Source organism: Physeter macrocephalus, chromosome 14, assembly GCF_002837175.3.
Source record: "Physeter macrocephalus isolate SW-GA chromosome 14, ASM283717v5, whole genome shotgun sequence".
Lineage (NCBI taxonomy): Eukaryota > Metazoa > Chordata > Mammalia > Artiodactyla > Physeteridae > Physeter > Physeter macrocephalus.
The window spans coordinates 127,924,434-127,931,635 of NC_041227.1; positions in this window are offsets into that span (position 1 = coordinate 127,924,434).

The window sequence follows — 7,202 nt, forward strand, 5'->3', positions numbered from 1 at the left end:
TGACCCAGAATCTTATTTAAGGCGCCTGCATTGGAGTATACATTAATCACTAGCATTTGCAGGGTCCCATCTATGTGATATGCAAGGTCACACTCCTATGTCTGGGTAAAACTGAAGACCTCTGGGCTGCAGAAGCCCTGTGTAGAGCTTTGGGGATAGGGGTGATGATGCAGGCAGGTGAGGGTGGCTTGGTTGAATGCTGACCTCCAGCCCTGACTCTGCCTTTTCGGCTAGAGTCTCACACAATGGGATGGAATCGCATAGGGTCATTTTTTGTTTGTTTGTTTGTTTGTTTTGAGATTAGGCTGAGAAGCAGCATTCTCCACTTTTGAGAGAGGTAGCAACAGACAGAGTTCAGAGATTGGTGAAGGTGGCAGAGATGGTAAGCTGGGGAACCAGTCCCGAGTGAGAAGGCTCCTCCAAAGAAGAAATGAGTTTGAATCACAGTGAATCTTATTGCATCAACAACGAAGTCAGCTGCCTAAGGTCTCTGAGCAACTGTGCTTCATTTGTGTCTCATTGAAAGTGGAGTCCAACGCCAGGCATCATTAGTTGCTGGGTTGTGGTTAAATGCACCAGGAAGTTTGGTTTTTCTGCTTTATTTTTTCCAGCCTAAGAATTGTTAGATACTGGAAATGCCTGGTGGTTGGTTTCCTCTGAGACTGACTCCAGCTCTGTTGGAGAGGAGGGTGAGAATGGTCTAGAGCATCGCCTTCCCTCCCAGAGGGGCTGTGGTTCCCAGCCTAAGAATGTTGGGATGGGGACCACACGTCCGGGGTGGTCCTAAATCCTGCTCGGCTTCAGTTTTTCCCTTCTCCCCAGCCTCTTTCCCTCCATTCAGGCCCCACCCCACTTCCCTCGGGCCTCCTAAACCCCAGCGGGTCTCCGGGCGGCAGGAGCGTGAGCCCCACAGGTGGGGGGAGGCTCAATAGCCAGGTGCGGGCCACCGAGGTGCTGGTGCGCCTAGGCAAAGCCGAGGCAGCGCTGTTCGAAGGGCAGTGGGGAGAGGTGAGACTCCGGACCGCCCAGCTGGCTCTCCAGGCGGGCACAGAAAATCCTCCTCTGCGCCGCCCACCTCGCTGGCCATCAGACCCAGGGGTTTCCTGAAGGGTTCCCTGCTATTTCCAGGAGGAGGAGATTAAAGATTGTCCTGCCAGCACCCTCGTCTCTGAAGGCAGAGAGGGGCCGGGGCATCAGGGACAGCTGGGAGCGGGCGACAGCCGCTTGGGGATTTGGCCGGCGGCTCGCGGGCGCAGGCCAGTCAGAGATTCGGCCTCTCCAAACCTAGGCATCCTGTTCTCTCCGCCCGGCGCTGGGGAGCAGACCCTACACCGCTCGGGGTCCGTGTCCCAGGCCCGGCGAGAAAGAACAAGGGAGAAACCCCTTTTCTTTTCTGCTCCGCCGCCTCCCGCTCACAGGCTCGGATCCCGGGTGCGCGCCCGCAGGAGCCCCGGCGGTGTCCCCCCACCCCGGCCTCGCTCTCCTCGCGTCCGGGCTCTTTGGCGGGCGGATGGGAGAGAAACTGTCGCCGTCAAAGCTGCCACCTGGACACCCGGCTGGGGGACCAGGACTGCACAAGGGCGCGCGCCGCGCACACCAGCATGCAGCCCTGCCGACACGTCCGTTCCAGCACGCACGACCCACGGCGCCCCACTCTCGCCGGGACACCCGCTGTCCTTCATTCCCACCAGAATCACCCCCAAAACACGAGGGTGGAGAACCACGCACCGGGACCTACACTCGGGCACACCGACGCGCACCCCCATGCAGCGCAGATGCACCCAGGTGCCCAAGTGCTTGTCTCTCTCTCTCATATACAGACACACACACACAGACACACACACACACACACACACACACACACACACTCCCACACTCCCACACAGCTCACCTTTGCTTTTCCGCTGCAATCCGCCAGCTCGGCTCGCCGGCACCCAGTGGCCGTCCCCAACCCAGCCGGGCGCGCAGCCGCTTGGCCGGCGCTCGGCGTCCAGAGCTGCCCGCTCCGCTCGCGAGTCGCACCGCCGAGAGCCCGCTGGGCCCACAGATCCCGGGCGCCGAGCCGCGGACTGAGGCTCCGGGCGCGGGTGACGGAGCGCGCGCGCGCGAGCGGGTGGCTGCGCCGCCTGGACTGGCCGTGCCGAGCGCGGGCCCCTCGGCTCATTTCCCCACGCCCCCCCATTACGTCACGGCAGCTCGCTCCGCCCTCCCGGTCCCGTGGGCGGACAGGGGTGAGCCGCGCGGAGAATCCTGCGGGGGCTCCGGGCGGGGGTCGCGGCGCCCGGGGTAGAGGGGGACGCGCGCGCGGGGCGCGAAGGGTCGAGCGATTTCGGCCTCCCCAAGACCCGTGGCAGGGACACGCACTGTCTTCCGTCCGCTTTCACAGAGTCTGTTGTTTCACCCAGCCTATTCCAGGCAGCTGGAGTGGCGCCCGGCGACCCAGACTCGCTCCGCGACCTCTGCCATCTCTGCATGCGGGCAAGTTTGCAAAGCAGTGGGTCATCCCCGGGCGCAGGGCGCAGGGCCAGGGGAAGGAGCAGGAGAAAACGGGTCCGGGAACGGCCCTTCTCCTTGCAGTGACCAACGCCCCTCCGCACAGGGTGTGAGCCCGCACTCCGGTTCCAAAATTCAGGTGCGGGAGCAGTCAGAGGCCCAGCAAGGGAGCGTCTCATCCCAGCTCTCCCAGCTTTCCACAGCTTGGAGATGCAGCCAGTCCCCTACCTTAACCTTGACCGTGGGCACCTGCTGGTCGGACTCGGCACAGCCCCTCCTCTTCCCTGCTGTGAGGGAGCAAATGCATACAGACGTGCATGAAGTAGGTGTTGTGTCCCGTACAAGTAGAGCTATTTATGTTTTTGACTGTGATGATTCAGCTTCTGTTCCAAGTTTAATGTCATAATTGGTCCTGCAGCCTCTCCTTCCTCACCCTCCTCCAAGTACACACACACACACACACACACACACGCACACACACTCACCATCCTGAGTACAGTATTAGAAGATGGGAAAACAGAAAGCAAATGCCAACTATAGTTTTTCTCTGTGGGCTGAGCTGGCTCTGACTGTGCTATTATCTGATTTGCAATTCACCAGTGAAGGTGACAGTCCAGAGGCTGGTTAGCAGGTACGGGTGAGCCCTAGAGATGGGTGAGTGACCTGGGAAGTTGGAACCACCAGGTAAGGTAGCAATCAACTGCTAGTTTCTATCTGGGCCAAGCTGTGTCTTGGGGTACCCACCACGAGGGTGGAAATCAAGGGTTATCACTGGATGTGTCTCTTTCTGAAATGTCAGTCCTAATGGGGCTTGAATCGCTATCCGGGCAGCTTGACAGAATAGGGGTGCCCCTGCTCACCACCAGCTGGAAGCGGGAGGCGTGGTCATAGTACCAGGAGACAGAGTGGAATTGAGCTCAAGAGAACCCTGCGTGCTCGAGGCGGGGGGGGTCGGGGGGGGGGGCAGAGCTGCTGCAATAGCACCTGTTGCAACTTCTAGTTTAAAACCATTGATCCAGGGCTTCCCTTGCCTGGTGGCGCAGTGGTTAAGAACCCGCCTGCCAATGCAGGGGACACGGGTTCGAGCCCCGGTCGGGGAAGGTCCCACGTGCCGCGGAGCAGCTAAGCCCGTGCGCCACAACTGCTGAGCCTGCGCTCTAGAGCCTGCGAGCCACAACGGAGCCCGCGTGCCACAACTACTGAGCCTGCGCTCTAGAGCCCGTGAGCCACAACGACTGAGCCCGCGTGCCACAACTACTGAAGCCTGTGGGCCTAGAACCCGTGCTCCGCAACAAGAGAAGCCACCGCAACGAGAAGCCCGCGCACTGCAGCGAAGAGTAGCCCCCGCTCTCCACAACTAGAGAAAGCCCACGTGCAGCAACGAAGACCCAATGCAGCCAAAAATGAATAAGCAAAAAATAAATACATTAAAAAAAATTTTTAAAAAAACAACAAAAACGAATGACCCAACTGGTTTCCAGGAAAAGAGGAAGAAAAGGAAGATCCAGGAAATGCCTGTTCCAGTCTCAAATTCCTTTCCCGGGAACCATATTATCTTTTCAAAGGTCTTGAGCTGTTGGTGCCAAACTCCTGTGTTGTTTTTTTGAAAAAGAATCGGTTTTCTAACCTATACAAGAAATGAACCAGTGGCTCTCAATGTCCCCCTTCCCCTCCCCTCCCAACCCTCAGGGTAACCCTGATGGAACAATGCTTTTTTCTTAGTTTTATATAAGTACTACCAACAAAAGCAGACTGCCCCTGATGGATCAGCTGCATAACCATCTCCCTTCAAGGCAGCTAGCTGGGGCAATTAGTAGGCTTCTTGGTTGCAACCTCAGGGGTTTCCCAGGTGAAATTCAAAAGTGCCTCCCCTGGACACGGAGGGCAAGAAGAGACGGAAGAAAGGCAGCCACTGAAGATTGGTGGGTGGCAGTTTTAAGAAGCAGGAAAGTCACACATGAGGCTTATCTTGGGTGCTGCAAAATGCATAGATCTCTGCGCCCGCCCTCCAGAATCTTAGACATTTATATAAAGGCCTTAAGGGGGTTCAGTCATGTATTCAATCCGGATGGTCTCGACAACACATTGCTTTGAAGGCTTTGAGATGGTCCCTAGCGAGGGAATGTACATTCCAAGGACAGGGGAGGGGGGCACCGAGCCTCAGATTGCCCTGGTCCGGCTCTCAGGTCAGCCGGCTGTCATGTCTTCTCCAAGACCTCCTCCAACAATGCTCTTTATCTTGGATGATCTGATCCAGTGAAATCCCCTTTCGCTGTCCTTTCCTTGTGGAGCCTCCTCTCCCCTGCCTCCCCATAAGGCAGGTGGGGTGAGTCCAGCCTGGAAAAAGTACTGGCCTGATCCAGCCACCTCAGGCACGCCTGTCTCCACTGCAGGGCTGGGTGAGTGGGGTCTGAACAACCTTGACCTTGACAGCAGAAACTGTGTAATCTAGAACAATTGTTGATTTTGTCCGGATAAGGGAGGCTTCCCTCTCCCGGCTTTGAATGCCTTGAGAGAGCTGTTTGATTTTGCTGCCACCTGCACTTGGCGGCCACCCTCAGGGTCCGGTCCCTCTTTGAGTCCTGTTGGCTATTCTTTCAACTTCCCCTCCATCTGCCGAATGAAGTCTGCACTGTCACCGGTGGGGCTGCCTCCCCTTCCTCTGCAGTTTGCTGAGTAACTAAGTAACCAAACCTTGAGCCAGAAAAACAGAAGGGTTGGAGAGGAGATAACCTCCATCCTGGCTTGTTTGGTATCTTTAAAGCAATTTAATAATACCTTTCCCTCGTTCAGCACTTATCAGAGAGACAACAGACAGCAGGAAATTAAGAACAGGAGCAGGACCAAGGACCGGGCCAGTGCTCTGCCTGTCACATGGGGAGATGCCGCTGAGTTCAACCTTTTGGTGAGAAGTTCACAGCCCAGGGGCTCTGATGTGAATACAGAAGTCCCAAGTAGGTCATTGTGTCTCTCAGCGGTGTAATAAATTAAATGGGGGAGGAGGGAGGAATCGTGACCCTGCAATCAGTTTAGTGGAAGTAAGTCTTGCAGTTAAGCCTAGAGGAAAGCAGGAGAGCCCTGGGAGGAGGCTTGGACCCGGCTGGGAGAGGCGGATGCCCGTCCAAACATCCAGGGTGGTTTTTACTGTCTCCATGGGAGCGCCAAGGCGGAGGCTCGCCACGTCTATGGATGCGGGAAGGGCAGCGCTCCTGTGGTGGAGAACATACAGAAGTACAGAGGGAGGGACGGCCCCTGCGTGTTGCTCATGTTACCTGGGCTTCCTGGGATACTCCTGTGTTCAGCTCTTCTGTCCCTTGTCACCCGCAATCCACGTGCCTCTTACCAAAATTGAGGTGTCAGCTTCCACATTCCGTCTCCGAGGCTGCATCTTGTAACCAGTGGCACGAAAAACCCTTTCTGACATCGTGGGTCCTGATGGTTAGTTTGGAAAATATGACATATGGTCACCAGAACTCTTTTCAAACTTTGACCTTTTGGCATGGTGGGTTGAACAGTCTCTTTAGAAACAGAAGGGGTTAACGTGGGCCCTTTCATCCCCTCTCTCTTCCCTACCCCTTGACAGGTAGGAGTTTGGCTGGACACTCACCATTTCTCTCTATGAGATTCCTCAATCCATAGGGCATGCAATGGCTGAGTGAGTGAGCAGACGTCAGAGCCTCTCTGAAAACCACCCCTAATAAGTCTAGAATCAGGGATCATGGCAAGAAGACAGTATGGTTTAGATCATGTTCCTTTTTCTCTGCCCTCCCCCACTGGGGCAGAACTGCACATTAACATAGAATCTTGGATCGAGAAGGGACCTTAGAAATGCTCAAGTGTATAGCCCACGTTCCAGCATTATACAGGTAAGTAGTTACCAGGCTCAGAGAGGCCCGGTGACTTGCCCAAGGTCACCCAGCTAGAGAGTGGCAAAGTCATGCCGAATCAGCTCTTCTGGATCCCAGGCACCTGCCCCTCCCATGGGGACACGACCCTGCACGATGAGTGTGGGAAAGCTGGAGGAGGGGGTTCCCAGCTCTCCCCACCCTCCGGCCCAGCACTTTCTTCCATCCATATCCTTTTGCTGATAACCAAATCCCTTAGCTCTCACCCTGGCCTAGATCCTTTCTTTCAGCCCCTTGGCGACATAGTTGGAAAACACGAGGCCATCCCCCTCTGGGGTTTTTCCCAGCACGCGCTTCCTATCGCACAGATTCTGCCAGATGCTCTGTAGGAAAAGAGCGCGAGTCTGGGAAGCGCTGCATGTCCGCTCCTTCTCTTAAAGGTCCCTCCTCCCCATCCCCGTGCTTATTGATAACACTCACGGGTAATGTTTATTCAGCACCCATTATGTGCATGGTGGGGACTGAGCGTTCTGCACATCCATCATTTCATTTAATCTTCTCAACCTTTGAGGTCCATACCATTATTATTATTAATATTATTATTTTGAGAAATCTTTTCATGAAGAAACCTATTTATCTTCAGCCCAGTGTTTTCCCAATTTATTTCGCCATGGGGAATCTTCCCTGTGAATAATTTTGAACACTTGTTGAGTGTTTACTGTGTGCCAGGCACTGTAGTGGACACTTTATGTTAACTCATGTAATCTTGCTGAAACCCTAGGAAGCCTGTCACCATTATGACTCCCCCCATTTGTGAATGAAGCAACCCAGGCACAGAGAGGTTAAGTACTCTGCTCAAGGCCA